Source organism: Panthera pardus, unplaced genomic scaffold, assembly GCF_024362965.1.
Source record: "Panthera pardus isolate Hobbes unplaced genomic scaffold, ASM2436296v1 HiC_scaffold_24, whole genome shotgun sequence".
Lineage (NCBI taxonomy): Eukaryota > Metazoa > Chordata > Mammalia > Carnivora > Felidae > Panthera > Panthera pardus.
This window is the reverse complement of record NW_026526810.1, coordinates 74,068,473-74,091,172: the sequence shown is the minus strand read 5'-3', so window position 1 is coordinate 74,091,172 and position 22,700 is coordinate 74,068,473. Positions and strand designations below refer to the sequence as shown.

The 22,700-nt window shown below is 37.4% G+C and overlaps 1 protein-coding gene across 4 annotated transcripts in view; it reads right to left on the bottom strand.

Annotated features, from left to right (window-relative positions):
• Positions 1–12,862, bottom strand: part of ARHGAP5 (Rho GTPase activating protein 5) — a 78,614-nt gene extending 65,752 nt beyond the window's left edge. For 2 of the 4 annotated variants that reach the window (XM_019428097.2, XM_019428098.2), the window contains exon 1: positions 12,370–12,581. The gene's annotated coding sequence lies outside the window, so the exon portion shown is untranslated. Of the gene's footprint in view, positions 1–12,369; positions 12,583–12,751 lie in introns of those variants that run through there. The other 2 variants (XR_008417169.1, XM_053889335.1) reach the window with 2 other exon arrangements.
• Between the last annotated feature and the right edge of the window lie 9,838 nt (positions 12,863–22,700).

The following is a 22,700-nucleotide window of genomic DNA, read 5'->3' as shown; positions in this document are numbered from 1 at the left end:
ATGTGCGTTTTGTCTCTATTCCTTCCTAGAAGTTTAAAGAAACAACTAGTCCTTTCCCCTCCCTCAATTTTCCTGCCTTCTGTGACTGGAGGTACGTTTGCTGATAACTAAAGCAACTAGTTGCCTTAACAACTCCCTCACAACTTTCAAAACAACCTGCTTTCTATTACATTATTCCCCAAAACTTGTTCCCTAAAATGGAATTTCATACAAATTAAGCAAGATGTTAGAATTAAATAAAATTTTTCATAAAGTTTCAACACGTTCCTGCGAAATCTATAAAATTTTATGCCCAAAAACAAATTTAAAATATTCACACACTTCAATAGGTAAGTAGAAATGGACAGTTAATACAAATACTGAGAGTATTTAACCAGACCAAAGTTTCTCAAACTATCAAAGTGAAGGATCAATTTTTATTTCATATCTGCACGTTCAATTTTGCAAAATGCAATAAATGCAGTTTTTTTAAAAATCCAAGCCCCAATTATTAGATTGAAGAGACATAACATCACTGTCAAATTATTTCTAAATGTTCTTGATTTCTGTATTTATTTCCTCTAAGAGTAGCTACAAAAAGCTCATGGACCACATTTTAAGTAGCACTAAGCTAAAGAATTTGGAGATTATATATTTGAGATAATCTTTTACAAGTATTTGATACACTAGCAACATTAAATAACCTGAAAGAACTACATGCAATTTAATTTAGGTTATTTATGTGGAAGCAATGAATCAGTCTTTTAGAATAATCTTATTTATAGATTCCTCATTCTTTTGAGGTTGAATTAAAAGCAATATATCATTTGGACATCAACATATGTGAAAATTATCTTCAATTCAAACAAAATAAAGAACATAGAGAAAAAATACAGAGGTATGAAAAGAACCACCACTTGCCCCAAATACCTGGCTTCTACACTGACCTCAAATGCAAGTAAACATTTATTCAAAATATACTGTACATTTATTTACTATACTAACAACTAATGAGTAACAGAAATTATAATTCAGAATTATGACTAACATTTCTGGTAAAATAATATTAAAAAGTAAAATTTCAGATTTTTGTATTCGTGTACTTTATTCTATTAGCCTCAACTATAAATACTAGCATCTGCCATATGATATTCAAACAAAGCATTTACTAGATTCACTTTCCTAATAAAATAATCCTATGTAGAAAAAGCAACACAAATAGTTAAAGTTATTTCAAATCTATTTGAGTTTATGACAACAGTAAAACCAAAACTGCTTTGATACATGTTTTCCCCATCTATAAAATGGGGCTGTGTATCTATACAAATTTAAGAAGTAAATCATTTTTTTAAATGTTAAGCACCTAGCCAACAAAGGGTTTAATAAGCACTAGTTCTGTTTATTAATTTGATTCTTAGAACCAGTGAAACTGTCAAGGATTTTTTCAAAAAAATGATCTGGTCAGACTTGTGACTTAAAAAAATTTATCTGGCAGCAATGTATATGATAACTAGAAGTAAGAGAAATTGGGGCAGCCCCTCCAATCCTATTAACGCTTTTTCATTAATAAACCTTTTAAAAAATCTTAATCTGGTCAAATTGGGTATTTACACCTAGCACAAGTTTAACTTTCTTTACCTAAACTGTGTAAAAGAATATTTGTATTTACTGGTAAGAAAACACAGTGAATGAACTGGATAACAACATTATATACAGTGATAAAAAGGCAAAAGGAAATTAGTTTGGGAAAACAACACAATGATCCCATAACTAACAATTAAGAAAAAAAATCGAAAACAAGGAATAGAATCCTTTCGTCTTACTAGAAAAGCAGAAAACTGCAGACAATACTATTTAAAATGTACATCAAAAGAAAACCTACCTAGTGATTACTTTGGGGAATTTTCATGTTCAACAGCATAAACACTAGCACTACATATGGCTCTTTATTAAACAAACATCTATTCTGAAAACTAAGCAATTCAAAGCATGTTAAGACTGTCCCCTGCCTTCCAGTTTAAGAGACACAAAGTTAACAGAAAAGTAACAGTACATTGTCATATGAACCTAAGCATTATAGAAAATTCTCAACTACAAACCTAATCCCTTGCCTTAACAGTCACTATTCATTCCTCATATATGCTTACCCAAACATTAAAAGACAGACACGTTTCTGCTCTCCTACAGCATGTACCTCAAAACACTGAGGTAGCTTTCTGTCTTAAGCTATAGAGTGTAAGCAGAAATGAAAACACTCTTATCGTAGAATGTATTTTAAAAGTTTCACAGGGACATCTGGGTGGCTCAGTTGGCTGAGCGTCCAACTTCAGCTCAGGTCATGATCTCGCAATTAACAAGTTCGAGCCTTGTATGAGGCTCACTGCTATCAGCATAGAACCAATTTGGATCCTCTGTCCCCTTCTCTCTGCCCCCCTACCTGAGCTCTCCCTCTCAAAAATAAAGAAACATTAAAAATAAAAACTTCAGAAAGAAAAGGGTCTTAAAATTAAAAGAAGATGAGTGAAGGCATGAAGTTACCACCCTTTCACAGGTCAGTGAAAAATGGAAAGCTTCCTATCTAATGAGAAATAAAACTATTATATCAAATTTTATAATGAGGCTTCTACACATCCTAATAAATTTGATAGTGGCAGGCTTTGAATCATGAATATTAAAGTTTAAATTAGAAATAAGGTAGCTCTACATGACATTTATGGTTTTCACACCAAATTCACAGTAAACTATCAATTAGACACTTAAGTAACATCCATGTTCTTCTTTCAAGAAGGCTACCTGGTGGTATTATGAAGTCAGCTGCAGAGCTTATGTCATGAGTCACCATAGTGATTTTCAAACAATGATGGAAAATTCTTTCACCTACAGGTAGGAAAGAATAATACCGGGCAAATAGTTGCTCTCTCCCTCCAAATCTCTCATCAAAGCAGTGCACTCTTTATCTAATTTAGAAGTTTACTTAACCTAAAAGATTTTTTTTTAAATTTTTTTTTCAAAAGCCCTAATTTAATAAAAATGTTTTCAGGGGCGCCTGGGTGGTTCAGTCTGTTAAGCTTCTGACTTCAGCTCAGGTCATGATCTCACGGTTCGTGGTTCGTGCTGACAGCTCAGAGTCTGGAGACTGCTTTGGATTCTGTGTCTCCCTGGCTCTCTGCACCCCCCCCCCCACTCACTCACATTCTCCCCCCCCTCTCCCTCTCTCAAAAAAAATGAATAAATGTTAAAAAATAAAATATAGTAATAAAAAATGTTTTCAGATTTTAAAAAAGTTTGAGAAACCATAGACTAGGGAAAAAAAAAAAAAAAACTGTCACCTGTCATCCAAAACATTTTGCTATTTGTTTAGGTGAGTATGGTATTACCACCTCATGGGAGAAAGATAGCTTTCATGAGGTTGACTGTAATAGGTGATAAGGGCATTTAATTTCAGACACCTGGATAGTATATACTTACATGAATTACCTTCTGGCCCTCAACATCCAGGTCAAAATTCCTGTCCATTAACCAACTGAGGCAGTTTTTCTTCTGTGCTAAAAAAAAAAAAAAAAAAAAAAAAAAAAAAAAAAAATCCTTTCTTTTTTTGTGTGCTCCCAGTAATAAACTAATGGCTAATATATATATGCAAATTACTCAATTTAATTTGAAAATTCCTTTCAGATATGTGTAATGGTAATATCTGATAATGTTGATTCCTACATCTTTCTGATTTTTGGTGTGACTTTCTTTCATATAACTTGTTCTCATTTTCTCATATTTTTACCCATGAAGGAACCAAGACAAAAGTAGCAATGACCTACTCAAAGCAATCCAGTTAAAATGAGTCTCTGGATGACCCATCTTTATTTTCTTAAGCAGGACTACTGCTTTTTATGTTTGCAATGCAGTTTCTTTCTCATTCTGCCTTTAAGTTTACCTTATAACCATTTCAAGGAAATGTTTAGATTAAGTATCTTCACAGAAATTAACGAAAAATGTTTAACTTCAGTGGAGCTACAGGTGATGAGAGAGTTGGAGGGAGAGAGCAACTATTTGCCTAATATTCTTCTTGAGTGGTCCCTACAATTGTTTCAGAAATGAAGCAATCTATACAACTAAGTTTTCAAAGATATTTTACTAAGTCATTCAAACACAACTTGTTCCTCTTTATCGAGTTTTAATAACATGAAGTGGCTTTCCATGAAAAACAAAAACAAAAGCTTTTTAAGTTCTACAAGGAATCTAGGAAACTGAAAAAAATAAATTCTTAGTAATTCTGGATTTAAACTAAAACTTTGTTTTATATCTTCTCACAGAACTTCTGCATTCATAGATAAAAGGTGTGATATCTTAATTATTTTATACTTTTAAGTTATTACACCGTGTCAGGAAATTCCTGTTGGTCCTATCTTCATAATATATCTAGAATTTATCACTTTTCATTACATTTAGTGCTCTAATCTGACCCATCCACCATCATATCTGGCCCTAGATTATTCCAAGGCTTCCCAATTAATCTTCGTGCTTCCACTCCTGCTCCCCTTCCCCTATCACTATCAGAGCGGCCAGAGTTTCTTTTAAAACGTAAGTCAGAGCTTCCCATTCTTAGGTCCGAAAACCTCCAGTGGCTCCTAAAAGTCAAATCCTTTCCAAGGCATAAGATCTGCCTTCTCCAAACCTATCTTATTCTTTGACCTACTCTCATATATTCTCCCACACTCATTCTGCTCTAGACACACTGAGGAACACTAACACGGTTTCTTTTTTTTTTTTTTTTTTTTTAATTTTTTTTTTCAACGTTTTTTTCTAACACGGTTTCTTAACATGCTAAGCATGCCTCTGCCTTTACACTTACTTTTCCTAATAACTTCCAAAGTCCACCTTGCCTCCTAATTTACTTGCAACTTATTTACTTGTCATTAGACTCTATCCCTCTCTCCACACCTACTCCAGATTTAACAAAGATCCACAAAGGCATAAATCTTTATTTCATCAATATATTCCACAAGGCTCCAACAGTGCCTCCTACTTAGTACTCAATAAATGCATGAATGCTAATAAATATTAAAATCAAAATGTTCTCAATTCTTTGGTCAAAAAAAGAGGAAAGCACATTTGTTTACTGAATAAGCACTGTAATATATTAATCTAAAGCTATTAATGGAAGAAATGCACATATATTTCAAGATTCCAAAAACAGTCAAAACTTAAGCCACCAGAATAAAGACTATGATCTATAATACATTTAGCCCTAATTTTTGAAACTTTTAGAATCAGAAATATTATAAGAAAGTACATTTTCCAGAACTAAACAGAAGGATCTTTGTAATTACGTGCTCCAGCTTCTTTAAGTCAAACAAAGTTATCTCTTACATAATCAAATATTTGAGAAAAGACAAATCGGAGCCCGAAGACTGTCATATATTTCACAGTCTCAGGTGATGTAACCTAGCTTAATAAAAGTTATCAACTGATTTACTAAAGATGAATATGGTACAATATTGATACAGTATTACTTAATTCTTATTCTCAGTAACAAATTTATTAATTAACAAATTTATTATTAGCGAAAAACTAGAAGAGGAAATGAAAAAGCCTTTTTAACATATACGATAGTTAAGTCATTAAACAATGTAATACTTGTAGAAGAGTCAATTATATTCCACAACATTTTCTTTGACCAAGTATTCTACCACATAAGCACATAATCTTAAGGTTGAAAGGAACACTAAAGACATCATTCCAATGAATTGGTCTTTACACAAGATTATAATCAAGTGAATGAAAAGAGAATCTATTAAAAATTTCAACAATTTATGTAGTGACTAAATAACCTGGAAGCATATCCTGGTTAGGATTTAGGATTAAACTACGTTAGAATGGAGATTTTGTTGCTGTTGTTTTCACCACATTCCCAACACCCTAAACAGTGCCTGACACAAACTGGCTGTTCAAATATTTGATGAGTAATTGGGCCAGTCTCCAAACTCAGATCCTAAACCACTGAAGTTGTATTTGTAGTCAAAATTAACAAAAATTGCACAATGCTATGGGCCCTAAGTCTATTAGTATAGTGTAATATTCTAATATAAAAAGTCCAGATTTGTCCAAGACCAACAGTTTGCTGGTTAACACAAATTAGGCAAGCCTGAAGGCTCAATGGAAGTATTTCCAGGAGGGTCCAAGTAGGCAGTACTCTGGAGCTCCCGCCCCAAGCCCTACTCAGTAAAGATAATTCTGTTTTCATTCATTTTTATCTTTTGATATTTCAAATATTTATTCTTTGAAAAAAGTTTCACTGCATAAAATATTTGAAAACCAATGACCTAAAATATTTCCAAACAGAATTACTGCCTACCCTATTATTTAATCGACACTTTCCTCTAACAACATGCTATGTCCCACGCCTTGGTATGAAAGTTATTCTAAACTCTTTCTAGACCATTTCCTCACTCCGGTGAAAACAGAAGAACCAAAGGTCGCCTGATTTATATCAACCTATGTAAACAATCCATTAAGAATCTACTGTGGTTACCACTATCTGCTCAGCTTTATGTCAGAAGTTTTGAGGGTACAAAGGTATATGCAGGAAAGTCCACTAAGCTGGCACTATGAAAATGTTCACCTCCCTTCCAGAGTCTGAGTCTTCTCGCTTTGGAGAAAACAGAGAAGTGAAGGGAAGGGCATGATTTCACATTCAAAATTATAATGCTATACCAGAGGGAAATCATTATTTTCATGATACAAACTACATTAAATAAGGCTTAACAATTTTCTCCGTGATGGGAACATTAAGAGGCTGAATAAGAATCTCAGAAAGATGTATAGACTAAAAAGAAGGTATATACTGGGGGGGGGGGGGGGGGGGGGAGGCTTAAAAGTACCTCCTCCACTATTTTTAAAGAAACTTTACAGCACCATAACTGAGAAGACAAAGACAATGTGCTACACCATAGAATTGGTAAGTGCAATAGGAATTCAAAAAAATGAAAGATCAGTGCAAGTTGGAATAGATCAGGGTTTGGAAAACTTTTTCTGCACAAGGCCAAACAGTAAATATTTTAGGCTTTGCGTCCATACGGTGTCTGTTAAAACAATCCAACTCTGTGGTCACAGCGCAAAAACAGCCACTGACCATACTTCAATGAATGACCATGGTTGTGTCTGAGAACTAAAATTTGAATTTCATGTAACTTTAACATATCACACATATTATTCTTTTAACTGTTTTCTTAACCATTTCAAAATGTAAAAAGGCATTATACAGAAGCAAAAGACCAGATCTGGTCCAAGGGTCATAACTTGGAAACTCCTGGAATAGATTGTTTCAGAGTAGAGAAAGGACTGGAGGCAACTCTGAAAAATAGACTGGATTTGAATTTTAAAAAGAAGTAATTCTAGGTGTGTGATTAGGGTGGAGTGGTTGAGCATAGCTGTCATGATGAAAAGTAGACTTATTTCTTATTTCACTTATTTCTAAAGATAAAAGGTACAACAATAAGAAGGTCTTCAAGGGCAAGCAGGAGTTAAACCTTGTAATAAGCAATAAGAAGCCATTATAAACTAGCAGTGGAATACAAAATTAGATTTGCTGAGGCACAAAGCCCAAGAGATGGACAAATACTGGAGACTTGAAACACCTGAACTATCACAGAAATGAAAAGAGCAATCCAAGAAAAAAGAATTTGGTGACTGGCTGCTAATGATAATAAAGACAAATGAGTCAATGTTTCTTAATGAAAAACCCAGTTTCAGCAACAGACGGTAGTATCACTTGAGTTTCAGGTGACAGTATTTCTGAAGAAAAATGAAAATAAAGAAATGAAATAAGGCAACATCAAGATTAGCAACATAAATTTGAAGATCATAACCTTAAGAAAATTATGTAAGAGATCATTTAATTTACTACTCTTATAAAAAACATCTAAGTAATTAGTCAACAAAGAAGAGTAGCAAATCTGGATTTTTCAAAGCTCAGATCATATAGGAATGTTAATTTTCCACTAGTTCTATAAACTGTCAACCAAAATAAAAATAAGTAAATAAAAAGAGCTATTATTTGGCTTTGAAAAGTTAAGTATGGAAAGAAAGAAAATTTTGGATCAGGAAGAACACATGATAAACGGGAAGAAAACTAACAAACTATCAGAACCAACGTACAACTTCTTTCAAGGCTGCTGGTAATGCCAAATACAGCAAAGAGGATAAACAGTAACACAAAAATTGTTTCTTTCCCCCATCACTCCTTCTATTAAAGGAGTGATCTATCTAACCTATTAACTTTTCCCCACATCTTTCAGTTTTTCTCAAAAGGTACAAACTGATGCTCTTACATTTTTACCTTATATTTTCCTCTCACCTGCCAACCTATCCTCACTTCCCTGTGCTTTTGGTCTACAAGGTCATTAACTTATCTAATTGTTTTTTCCTTACTTATTCCAATCCTCTTCAATTTCCAAATCTTATCTTTTTAATCTAATTCCTTTACACTGATTTTTAAATCAGTATGTCCTGCCTTCTATATGGTTCCTTCTACTCTATGTTGAGCTGGCATCTAACCATTGCTAAATTGTCCAGCTCTCTTTCCACCAAAGCTATAAGCTCTTTTAAGGGAGTAATATTTTATATTTCTTTGTATCACTTACAGTGCTATAGCTGCTCAATAAAATATTGTTCAGGAATAAAATATGCTAAATCTAATATGAAGCTAGAAAAATGAAAACTCACTTTTACCATTAACTCTTCATGATGAAAGCTGTAGAATCTAACCAAGAGACACATACGGGTCATATTTTAACCTTAAAATTATAAATTTATTCATAACTCTTATTCCCAAGTAATAGTTCTAAGGAGTCCAACACAAAGACATGACCAAACATTAATAATCTACTTTTACTGCAAATCTAAGTATTGTGGACAGGCAACCTCCAAAATACAGGGAAAAAAAAAAAAAATCAACCTTGCTTACCATCTCAAACTTCTATTTGCAGTTAATATATCCCAATTCAAATGATTAATTCTTCTGTAAATGATTCCCAAAGAGACCCTGATAGAAATAGTTGTTCTCTTTTCTGCATCTCTTAGTACTTGTACGTATTTACTCCTTTATAGTTACTACCTTGTCAACTAAAGCTCAAGCTACACAATCTCTAATTCATCTTGGTATCCTAAGGCCAGGCGCATAGCAAATGCTAAATAAAGATAATATGAATTAATGAATAACAAATTAAAGGCCTTCTTTTACACATAGATTTCTTTTTTCAAAGGAATTTTCATATTTAAGTACAATAGATTTACCAAAAATAGAAGTGACTGTGGTTTGGGAGGGTGGGTTGTCAAAGGAGGTCTCATGCCATCCAGGAAAAATCCGTAAGGGGTTCAAGTACCAGAGTTTTAAAACCAATTGAGTTAAAGTTCATACTTAATATTTTTAGCACTGAACTTTTAAAATTTCTAATATGGTTTTTCCTGGTTTGATAAAATGATTAACTACAACCTGCATTTAAACAAATAGAAGCTTGCTTACTCAAGTCACCATAAGATGAATGACTTTATCAAGGTTTCTTCACCATTCTTAGAAAACCAAATTTTCTTAGTGTACTTTAAATGTATTTTACAAACATTTTTTAGAAACATCGATACTACTAAAGCAGAACACGTGAGTCAATTATATTCTCTGCATACCTTCTTGTGTGCGAAGAAAAAAATCATGGGTCTTACAGCTCTAATACTTTTTAAAATTTCTAAGGAACCTGAAGTTGCAACAAATGAAACTTACTCTGTAGCTATCAAGAAAATTTGTACTATGCCATTTCATACTTAAGTGAGGAATACTAAAGGCAACACTTACCTGAAGTCCTGCTAATGTTGAAAAAGCTTAGTAGTCTTCCTGAGACATAACTTTTCCTTCAGTATTAAAAAAATGAGTTAAAAACTATTATTCTAAGCTGTACCACAACTTCCAAAAAAGGAATGCAAACACAGTATTTTACTCCTTAAAAAATATATATTAATTTTCAAGGTCAAAATAATTTATTTTCTCCAAAAGGGTTAAGTGTACTAACTCTGCTTTACAACAGAAAAAAAAAAAAAAAAAAAAAAAATGTGGGGCTTAAAACATTTTACAGATGTGACAGAATTAAGATATTAATTTTGGAATACATTTTTTAAATTGCTAAAGTGGGGCACCTGGGTGGCTCAGTCGGCTGAGCATCCGACTCCTGATTTCGGCTCAGGTCACGACCCAGGGTCGTGGCATGGAGTCCCAAGTCTGGCTTTGAGTTTAATGTGAAGCCTGCTTATGACTTTCTCTCTCTCCCTCTGCCCCTCTCCTCCGCTTGCACACTCTCCTTAAAAACAAAACAAAACAAAAAACCCTAAAGTAATTTAAATGGGAGTGGGGTACTAAAAAATGACAAACATATCAGAATTCTGCAACAATTCTTTCTTATAGCAAAGTATAACTGATCCATTCCCCAATGCTCTTATAACTAACATATACAAAGAATGGTAAAATAATATATGCTAAGGTGGATTAAAAAAATGTAGCCTACACATGACAACCAAATCAATTGTCATCTAGTCATCTGTGTCCTTCTGACTAAAGACTGCTTTAAGTCAGTCAGATCAATAGTGCTATTTCTTGAAAGTTACATACATAGGTATACACAGATTTTCAATCATGTACGTTTAGTCTCATAAAGTGCTCCAAGGCCTGTGCAAGTTTTTTGGTGATCCACACTTAACACTCTCTTCCTCTGCTCTACTACACATATGGGAAATGTGGGTCAATTTGAAAGAGCCAAAAATGAGAAAGCAATTTAAAATGGAAATAAAACCTTAATTTGGCAACTGTCTAGTAGTAGGTTACCTATATGGTACATATATCTAAAAATACTCATTAAGAATACAGTTTTATCATAGTGAAGTCAAGTGAAATTGACAGTAAAACATCTCCAAAACACATTTTACTAATATATCTTAACCAAATATTTTTCCAAATGTTGCATCTGGATCAAATTTTTGTGAAAAGAACCATTTTAAACGAAGATTTTGAGAAATATTTCCAGAAGTGAATACAAATGAATTCAATGCAAATAACTCCTCTGCCCCCCCCCCCCCCGCCCCTGCCATATACTTTGAAACTGAGTACTGATTTTGGGTGTTTTAGGTGAAGCCGGCAAACCCCTCACACACACACACACACACACACCTGTAGAAGGCAGCATAAGCAAATACCAGTAAATACAACGACGTATTCCACCGTTTTACAACTGAGTATTTTTAAAAAATGACATCGTTTCCTATCACAAAGAAAAAGGCAAATTATATTTAGGAATTTAAACTTAAAAACGGGCGTACGTAGGTCTATTTTGGTCGAGACTTAAAACACTTAAAATTCCCATTTATTAAGCATGAGCCAAAACTGGATTTCTATCGTATGGCAAAAGTATAAGCGTCTCCCTACAACTTTGTCGGAATTTTACCAAACGTCCCAATAGTTTGCCTTTACTTCCGAGCACCTTTCGGCGTCAGCTACACCCACAGCCTCCACCTCACTTGCATTTCTAATAACGCTGAAGAGGGAGGGTGTGAGGGAGTGAGTATTTATGTGTGGATAAGTGCGCGCGCGCTCCCGCGCGGTTCCCCACCCCCACCCCGATACTTTTCTTTAGTGGAAACAGAGGAAGAATCTAAAGGTTATTCTAGCAAACACTCAGTATCAAAGCCTCAAGCCGGACGCAGTCAACCCAGAAGACTCCCGTGTTTTGGTTGCGCAGTGCAACTTCTCACACCCTTGCCCGAGCTTTCGCAGCAGATGGGAAATTGGTGAACAGAACCCAGGGAGGAGTGGGGGAGATCGGGGAAAAGTGAAAGGGCCGATCCCCCTGAAAAGCGCTTAAGTTTGCAATGAAGATTGTGTCTCCGTGAATATGCGCCCACCAACCCCCCCCCCCCCGCTCCCCCTTCCAGGTGGAACTCGTTAACAGCAGCAACCCAGCCAACAGACACCGCCACCTTCCCTCCCCACGTACCATCGGAGAGCAGGGCAAGTGAGGGCGGCGGGCGAGAGCGGACGCCTGGCGGGGCCGGCGCGATCCCCGGCCACAACCAGGCCTCCGGCGACCCCGGCCGCGTCACCTGTGGAGAAAGCGCCCCCTCCCCCGGCCTCTCTGCCCTTCACGCCGACCGTATCCCCCCCCGCGGCAACCGCTCCCCGCTCGGCCTGCGAGGACCGAGCGCGGCGCCAGGCTCCCCTCCGTGGCTGCGGGGCCCCAGCGCCTTGAACTGGTTACAACCGGCGGCGGCGACCGAGCGGGGCAGCCGGTGGCGGGAGGGTCCCGGTCGGGGAGGGGGCGAGCGGGCAGGCCCGGAGGGGCTGAGATGGCAAGGTCCTACCTAACACCGTGGGTCTCCTCCGTCTCCTCCTCAACGGCAGCGGCCCCGGCGGTGGCGGCGGCAGCGACATTCCTGGGGAGCGCTCCCGCCGCCGCCGCCTCCTCCTCCACTCTCTGCTCGCCTCTCTTCCCCGGCGCGCTCACCCAGCGCCGCGTCCCCTCAGCCACCTCCCCCCGCCCTCCCCAACACACACGCCCCGAAACCTTAAGCCCTACAGCTCCCGCTGCCGGGTAACCCACCCTCCCTCCCTCCCTCCCGCCACCAGCGGCGGCCCCGTCCCTCCCCCCTTCCCCAGTGCCCGCCGCCGCGCCGGGCTCAGTAATGGCGGCCACTCGGGCTCCCTCGCGCTGACGGATCTCTCTCCCTCTCTCCCGAACTTTACCTCAGCATCTCTCCCGGCGCGCACCGCCGGAACGCACGCGCGCGCGCGCAGCCACACACCCGGCCGGGGGCGGAGCGGCGGCGCAGCCTCGACGGGGCGCGCGCGCGCGCGTACCCGCACCGCCCTCCCCACAATTCCCCGCCCCCGCCGCCCTCACCTCGCGGCGCCTCCCGCGCCGCGCGCCCGGCTGGGCCCCGCCCCTGCCCTCGTCTCCGGGGAGCCTGGGAAGGCGCGAGCGCTTGGGCCGGAGGGAGGGGAGCAAGCGCGGGGCCGCGTCCTCGCTCGCGTCCGGGCTCCTCGATTGGCTTCTGCCCCTCCCCCTTCTTCCTCCGCCTCTCCCACCCATTGGTTCCCTCTCCTACTCCATTCCTTCTCACCTTTTCCCTTTTACCCATTGGCGTGGGTATTTTTCCTCCGCTTTCCCCTTTCTCCGTATTCTCCTCCTCCGTCCCATCCTCCACGCTTTAGAAGCTGCAGACCATGCAGCCCTGAGCGCGGTAGTCTCCGAACCTTCCCTGCGTTCTCCCTTTCCTTCTGTTCCGGTTTCTGGCTGAAACTGAGAGCAAACCACAGTACTGCAAAAGAACCTGATACCGTGTTAGCCGTTGCAAAATATCGCACGGGCACTGAAAGATTTTCGGTAAATTCCCCTATGGTCTCCGAGCATTAAAGAACTGAAGAGAGGAAAATATGCGCCCTAACACGTTGGCGGGGACCTGCTCGCATGGATACTTCTGCATGTGCAGCCAGTTTCCTGTCTGGGGATCGCTCGCTTACTACAGACATCACCCGCCCGGGACCTGGTGCCATACTCACCCAGAAGGCAAAACTCCATGGGAGCAAGAATCCCATTCTCCATCGACATGGCAGAGACTCACAGGCCCGTGGTTTATTCCATTCTTAATGGAAGTTGAGCGAGATACCAAGATTTAGGGGTTTAAGGTGGCCCCAAAGACGCCGGCTCCACACCACTACCAGCCCAATCTTAGGAAACATCGGCCACCAGGCTTCTATTATACAGCCTTAAGTATATTCAATATTTTTTTAAGCTTACAGAAATTTTACAAGTTTGGGGGTGCCCTGGGCTTTCGATGTATTTCTCTTCCGGGCATTGGTACTGAAAGGTGGAGAAAGGACGGACAGTAGAAAAATGCCTTTCCTTTTACCATTGAAGAAACTGAAGTCCTGCGACTTTCCCAAGGTCATCAGAATCTTAGAGATCTGAAAGTAGTTGCCAGCAGATAAAAAATGAGCAAAAACATGAATCTACCCCAATTTGTTAAGTCTAAAAGAAGTAATTTGGGGAAGAATTTCTCTTGGGGGAAGATTTGTTTTCTACGCTGAAAACAGTTAATCATCAGTAAAGTTAACATTTAAAAAGTCTTTTAAATTCAAGTTACTCTTTATTTCTTACATAAGGTACTGGAGGTAGCCAAGGTTGCTTTTTTGTGTTATAATGATGCAGCTGCTGCCAACCAGAAGTACATTTATGGTCTGTTACTAAGCTAGAAAAACAAAAGTGCCTTTTCGTAAAAATTACAAAATTTGTCAGTAAATCTATTCCAGTATTCCAGCACAGGTTTGTTCACACCCCTGCCCCTCTACTCTGCATTATTTGTCAAAGGTAAACTTAATAGACAAAGCAGAAGAGAGGTGTTTAATTCCTCTCTTACTCCCTAACTGTAAAAAGGCATCACTAAAATTCCTTACTGTAGCCACTTTCTTGCATTTGAATGCTGCCAAAGATGTTAAGTAGTTAAGGACTGTAGGTACTTATTTTCTATCAAACCGTACACAGGGAAGGATGCAAAAGAAAACTTACAATTAAAGTAAATATAGAGGGGAGGAAAGGAGAAAAAGAGAAGAGGAATAAATTGGGGAAAGGGAGTGGAACCATCAAAGTGAGGTACTAATGCCCTAAAGTACCCATACCACTTGTACAGGTAGGAAAGTTCATGCATTTAAATGCATTTCATGACCTTTGTACTAAGAGTCCTTAAAAATACAGTAAGCTGATTCAGAGTCACAACTTTGACTCTGAAATGTTAAGTGTTATAAGGTGTCCACCCGAAAGATACTTAAAAAATTACTCCCTAATCAGAAATGTCCTAACCATGGACATGTATCAACATAAACCAAAGTCAAATAAATCAGGGCCTTTAAAGGAAACATCATCATATAAAGAAGGTGAAAATTATACCTTCTTTATATGATGATGTTTCCTTTAAAACAGGACATGATACTCAAGAATCAAGACCTGATTCTGGAGGGAAAAAAAGAGTTGAAATCTCATTATCTCATAATGAAGACCCAGAAAATGTAGCAAACAAACAAACATAGCCATGGTTTTCAAAGGATAATTTTCAGAGCTGACATTACTATTAGTCCATCCATCTTGATTTAAGGGGTATAGAAATTTAGAACTTTGCTCCTTATTAATACATAGTCTAAAACTGCTTACTATTATGAAAAAGTTAACAGATTTTTATTGTTTTTATATTACTTACTCTTCTCAAAAAATGAAGCATATAGTTTTCTGTACAAATAAAAATCTGAACATGAGGATTGGGGGCCAAAGTCCTATGGCTGAAAATGCTCAGATATCTACAAATAAAAGGCAATAAAGAGGAAAAAATAAAAGACAAAGAATAAGATGGCATCTCCTAAAGTTTATCAGGAGCCAGGCCTTCAGATAAATAGCTTTAAACACCCACCCTCCCCACCCAAAGGAGAAATTTTGAGAAAATAAGTGATTTATTCTTTACACATGCACACGAGAGAGAGAGTGAGAGATGAGTAAATATTACCAAGTTCTTTCAGACCATCTACTCTTCTTATCTAACATAAAAAATTTAACCACTTATTCCACTCTACTGGATAATTAAAATTACCCGAAGCTTTGTTTGTCATTTACTTTGAAAAAATTAGCAGAATAAGATTTCAGTCAGGCATTTTAGGTTGTTAATCTAAATATTCTCCACAAATTTCTAGTTCTTTAACATATCCTAACAAAATATTAATATGCATGGTTTTTCTAGGATCAAAAGAGAAGACAGCCATAAATGTTATCAAAATTCCAACTCTACCATCTGCAATATTCAGATGTTTGATGTGATTTGGCTTCAAAAGAACTTACCCTATAGAAGCGGCTGCACCCCCTGCTGGAAATCTCCGATCATAACCACTTTCGCTTTTGTAGCCTCCACCAAGAACATACAAAAAGCCAAATAAAGGGCCTTTGCATTCATGGCAAAATTGACCAATACCTTTTGCCCTTCTGATACAAGACAGGCAAAGTAGTTTGAAGAACAAACTACTTCCCAATGTCGCCTGATTACACACAAAATACACAAGGAAGTTGGAGTATAAGGAAGGCAAATTAACCAAATAATTAAAGCACTGAATGATTGTTTATTGTGTAATTTCCTGTTGAATTTCATAACTCATTTCCACCTCCCACCAACCCCCACCTTTGAAAGAGAAAGTTCTCTCTTTCTCCCTGTCTCATAAAGGTAGAACTTCCAGACAAACAGAAGCCAGAGTAAGATGGGGTGCTATTCCCACTAGTAGGCAAATCGTGATATACCCAATAACCCCTGTAACCACTTGCTGAGTTGGGTGCTGAAAGGCTTTCTCCAAATTTATTTATGTTTTATGGCTACCAATGATATTTTCAGCGTGAAGAAAAGGTGCTAATTATGTCTTGGCTGTTACTGTAGAAAATATTTTGACAAGAGTTAAGGTAATTGTGAGCATGGGACTGGAACAGTAGGAATGTAATGCATTGACCTTCCTGGCATTTTGTTCCACAGAGCCTTGTTCTGTTGATTTTCCAGAATTGTATTTTCAGACTGAAATCCCAAAGATGGTATCAGAGTCTAGTTTCAAAATGTCATGTTCTTGCCACTCTGGTCCTAGAACATAACTGAAATAGTGAAAGCAGAATTCTGTTTTTTAATAATTAGTATTTTATAAAAATTATTTGTAATGCAGACTCCTTTTAAAGGGATAACAATTCATTCAGGTCCCACCAGCACAAATACCTTAGACAAAAATCTTCAAGTTATTTTCTCTCACAAAAGGAGGTATTATTGGGCCATCTGGACCCTCCATTGAGTTTTTATGAAATATCACAGCTTGAATTTAATCAACCCCAATAAGGTTAACCCCACAAAGCTAAAAAATAATTGCAGAGGTTGCTAACGGAATTGTCTCTTTGAGATTGTTACCACTGTCATTCATAAATCATTATTACAGTGAGAAACAGGAAATTGTATTCATTGACTAACCACAAGAACATAATTTTTTGTAAATATCCCTTATTCCTGCTCTCTTTAGGCCAAATTTGGACTGTGAGCCCCTCTAGGTAAGAATTGCAAATGATCATTTGGCCCTATACAATACCTGGAACATAGTCAGAAAGCTCAATGAATGTTTGATAATAATAATAACATGAAACACTTTAGGTTTTATGGATTTCTGTGGATTTATTACTAACAGAAGGATTTAGATTATATTTTGAAATACCAGCTGAGATAATCACTTTGGAAAATACAAATCACTTAAAGCAGTCGCTGAATTAGCCAGTGAAAGTCAAGTTAGATGCCCTTCCCTGAGTACAACCCACATTTCTCTAAATCACATCTCTCTAGAAGGTAAATGTGAGTTACTAGCAACAAATAACTGCGGATCTGAAATATCAGGGAACATTGTAAAGACCTGGTGCAGCATAAGAGTTTCTGAAATCAATGAAAAGCTGTATAATCACTTCATAATTAAGGCTTTGTTATTTTTCCCTATTATTATAAGTTGCAAGTAGATGATAAATGTTTGCTTTGCCAATCCATGCTTCTGCATTTTCTTCAAAAAGCTTCTCAAATAATAATGTGGTTTTTCTGATGGACACACAACTTATTTCAAACACATCTATTACATAGTAAGGAATAATAATATTCCTCTTTCCCCAAATAGGCTTCCAATCTCTCTTCAGCACAGTCTAGTACAGGACTTCAGCATATAATTCATTTGTTTCTAGCCTTAGTACCCACAAATAATTCTTTTCTTCCCTCAAAAAGTATTTACATTAGAAATTCTGAGATTTTACAAACATGGTAACAAAGTAAAAGTAAAGTAGCAAAAATTCATAACGTGTCCTGTAGATCAAATTCTTATGAAATTACATTATGATGCAGGCAAATATTTCAAATATTTTAGGAGCACCTGGGTGGCTCAGTTGGGTAAGCATCCAACTCTCTATTTCAGCTCAGGTCATGATCTCACCAGTTCATGAGATTGAGCCCCACTTCGGGCTCCACACATAGGGCTTCACGCTTTCAACACTATCAGAGTGGAGCCTGCTTGGGATTCGCACTCTCCCTCTCTCTCTCTGCCCCTCCCTCTCTTGCACGGATAAGTGTGCACACACAGGCACTCTCTCTCAAAATAAATAAACTTTAAAAAAGTAATAATAAAATATTTTAAAAGTATATATTTTTGAGGTAGAAAAATATCTATAATGATTTCTGTGAAAAAAATCAGGCTACAAAGAAATAAAGGTAGTATGATTCCATTTTTGTAAAAAGAAAATGTTTTGAAAATAAGATGACAATGTTATTGACTGACATGTTGACAGTGATTTAATCTAGATGGTGGAATTATAGCTAATGTTAATTTTCTTTTTGCTTTTCTATATTTTCTAATTTTTTACAACAAACATTATTTCTTCTGCAATAAAATGTTGGATTATGGTGGTGTTGAAAATGGAGAGAGAATATATAAAGCAGGATGAGATAAATTCTCTTGAAGCAATGAACTGCCTACCACATATATCTCTATTCATTTCTCTTTTATTATTTCCTTTACTTCTCTCTTTTTTCCCTCTTACTCCTATTTTAGATTGTTTCCTCTTTCTTCCTTCCTTCCTTTTTGATTCTCCATCTGCTTTTCCTACTCTCTTAATTATCTCTTGGGCCTTTTACAGGCCACCTTGGGCATTGACTGGTTCCATCTGCAGCAACCTCTGATGTAATGGAATTAAATGGCCTGGATAAACATATTGCCACCACTGGACTGTAGCCTGTCTTTGATGAATTTTTTTTAAAGGTCCTACAGACCAAAATATATCAAAGAATGTACATTTTATATTTAATGACTTTATTTTTAATTATATAAATCTGCCCATATTATTGCCTATATTGCTGATGATTTCATGGCACAGATTCTATTTTTAAACTGTTTCTACACTAAGACTGTTCAAAAGCTTTCTGACATAGACAATAGATAGAATTTCTACTGCTGATAAAGCCAAACTGATCTTTCCACATGCTCTGGTATTCCCCTTTGGACCACAAGGATTATGATAAAATGTGTTCCATTTGGATGGTTTCCCATGTGGATTTCCTGATACTTGGAAGTTACCTTTGGCTTCCATCACCCCAGGGAACTGAGGGTTGCTGTTTTAAGTCAGAGCATTTATCTTGTAGTACTCCTTCTTCACTGCATCCTCCTCAGCACAGGATAATCAATTACCAGTTTAAAGAACAGGCAAAAATGGTCTTACTACACTGCAAAGAAATGCTGGGGCACAAATTCATTTGTAGTAGAAAGACCCAAACTGGGGGTCAGGAGACCTGAATTAGTATCTCAGGTTCTGCTTATGGTGTGACCTTCAGAAGTCATTGAAGCTCTCTGAGCTGAAATTTCTGCATCCACAAAATGGTGCCTTTACCACTCTAACATTATTAAGTTTGAAATTATTTTGCAGGGTTAGCCCAGGGACCACTTTATTCTGGTTTGCACTTAAACACCTACCCATACCCACCACCACACCCAGACAAGGCTGTTACTCTTAGTCTCCCTATTGGTTTTGTCTAGGGCCCTTACATCAACTCTCCCTAATAAAGAGAAAAAAACAAAACAAAAAAGCCTTTATCCTAATGAAAGAAAGTTAATACTAATACTCTAATACTCTAATATTCATCCCTAAAATCTATTTCATTAGGTTTGAACCTCTGGATTTCCCAGAGAAAGACTGCCCCATCCTTGTTATAAGGTCAAGTGCTCTGAATCTTCCTTGACAAAAGGTTGCCTTGTGGTTTCTAAGTCCACAACTCTCCCACAATGTATTCATCACTTTGCATACTCTTCAAACAGTATAATCCAAATCATCCAAGTAGTCAATACTGGGTCCCAACAGTCCATGTCTTTTCTCCCTGAGTCCATATAGACAATCCTGTTTCCATCTTCAGCCCCAGACAACTGCTAATCTTGTTTGTTTCTTTCAGGATTTGCCTATTCTGGACATTTAATGTAAATGTAATCATACAATATGTGTCTTGTGCATCTGGCTTCTTTTACTTGCTATAACATTTTTGAGGTTCATCCATATATTGGCATGCACCAATAATCCATTATTTTTCATTGCTGTCTAGTACTCTATTATATGCATATACCACATTTTATTTATCCATTTACTAGTTGGTTGACATTTAGATTGTTTTCACTTTTTCACTATTATGGGTAATGCTGCTCTGAACACACAAATATTTGTGTGGATATATGTTTCCATTTCTCTTAGATACCTATGGATGAAATTAATGGGTCATATAGTAAATTTATATATATTTTTTAAATTGTTTAATGTTTTATTTATATTTGAAAGAGAGAGCATGAGCGGGGAAGGGGCAGAGAGAGATGGAGACAGAATTGGAAGCAGGCTCCATCCAGGCTCCAAGCTGTCAGCACAGAGCCAGGCACGGGGCTTGAACTCACAAACCATGAGATTATGACCTGAGCTGAAGTCGGACACTTAACCGACTGAGCCACCCAGGTGCCCCTATAGTAAATTTATATTTAATATTATAAGAAAATTCCAAACATTCTCCAAAGTTGCTGTACCATTTTTATAGTCTTATTAGCAATGTATGAGAGTTCTAGTTTCTCCACAACCTGGCCAATTCTTGTTATTGTCTGCCTTTTTTATTAAAGTTATTCTAATGGGTATGAAGTAATGTCTTACTGTAGTTTGACTTCACATTTCCCTAATGACAAGTGACGTTGAGCATTTCTTATGTGTTTAACACTTACATGTTTATCACATAGTTGCAGGTGTCCTGCAACTATGACTTTATTTTAATATTTCCCAATACTTCCCAAGAATCACTTCCTTGCAAGTTTGTAATACTTCTTTTTCCCAACTTGCAAAAAGTTGGAAAAGATAAAACGTCATTGAGTGAAATACTTACCCTTCTAGGGCATTCTTATAGCCAGTTTATTTATTTGGCAATACATTGTTTATCAAGCTTTCTTTCCCAATTCCTCCTTATTCAAACAGTATAGCATCAAGCCAATTATCCCATTTGATCTTATTGTTGGAAACAGTATATTCATTCTATCAGAAAAACTGGTGTAGGATTATTAAACAGTGAGCTCCCTGATCCACACCAATTAGGATCTCAATAACATGAGCCTTGAGCAAGACTTTTGAGTCTTTTCAATCAAAAGTGAGTAACTGCAACTAATCTTCTTCTCCATGGTGCCTAATTCGTTTTCAGTTGTAAGTATTTTTGAAAGTGAGTTAACTCTTTTCAGCCAAAGGAGTATAATTTTAGAGCACTTCAAAGTGATCTTTTCATTTGATGCCTCAAAATACTGCCATGCCTTTTAATATTTTGCAGTGCAAGGCAACTTCTTGGCCCCAAAGAAATCATGTGCCACAGTGATTTAGGGATTAGAAAGAAAAGAGGCTACTGCAGTTTCAGTCCTCCCTTCTGATTTACTATGTGTACATCCACGGTGTGGCCTGTGGGTTCATGTTACTGTGGTATGTATCCCAAGTGTCATCCTAATCCTAATAGAGCTCTGGCTTTGACAGTGTTCTGTATGTTCACTTTGTATTGGAACAGGCTGCTGACAATTCTTTGATTTTACCTTAGGGTAAAACTCTTCACCTTCCCCAGTCATCTCATCAGTTAACTCGGCTGTAATCAGCTGCCACAGCCCATGCCATTCAGATGAGTATTTTTAGCTAAATCATCACAATAATAGATATTTGTGAGGGTATTTTTAGATCAGATGTTACCATGTACACATACAACTTAGAGGAAAGACTTGCCCATCAAACTCTTTTAAGTCATAGAGAATAAATACACAAAGTTACTAAAATGAAATGTCCTTTAAAAAATAGAGGAATCTTCATACAGGTGGAAACACTTCAGGAATGCAGACCATCTAGAGATCCAAGAATCTCCTGAGTCTCACTAGTCCTGTTTCAATGATCCAAACCCTACTTGCTTTAAGTTTTTAGATTAATTTTGTTGAGAACTCTTATTGTTTGAAAGTGATATATATTAAGTGCACGCAGGTTATAGGGTAGTTATTTTCAGTTTACTCTGGATTATTTTATATATGAAACATATTTGGAGTTTGATATATTCTGGAAATTTTATATTATCCCAAATTTGTTCTAATATAAAAAATATGAATACTTAAGTAGCCTGGGGAAAAATATGTGAAAACATTAACAGTAGCTATCTCTGGGTAATTTTCTGAGAAATATATTGTCATATATTCTTTCTTACATGTGCATCCTATATACTTTCTCATATATACTTTCTCATATATCTACATTCTTTCTTAGAATTTAAAGTAGAGAATTTTTTGTAATGCTGCACATAATTATACCTTCTCATTCACAACATTCCTTAAAATTACATTGACTGGCAGAATGTATTGAACAGGAGTTTTGAAACTTAGGTAGACTATCTCTTTGAAATACCATTTTTTTAATGTTTATTTATTTATTTTTTTGAGAGAGAGAGAGAGAGAGAGAGAGAGACTGTGAGCTGGGGAAGGGGCAGAGAGAGGGAGACACAGAATCCAAAGCAGGCTCCAGGCTCCAAGCTGTCAGCACAGAGCCTGATGAAGGGCTGGAACCCACAAGCCTCAAAAT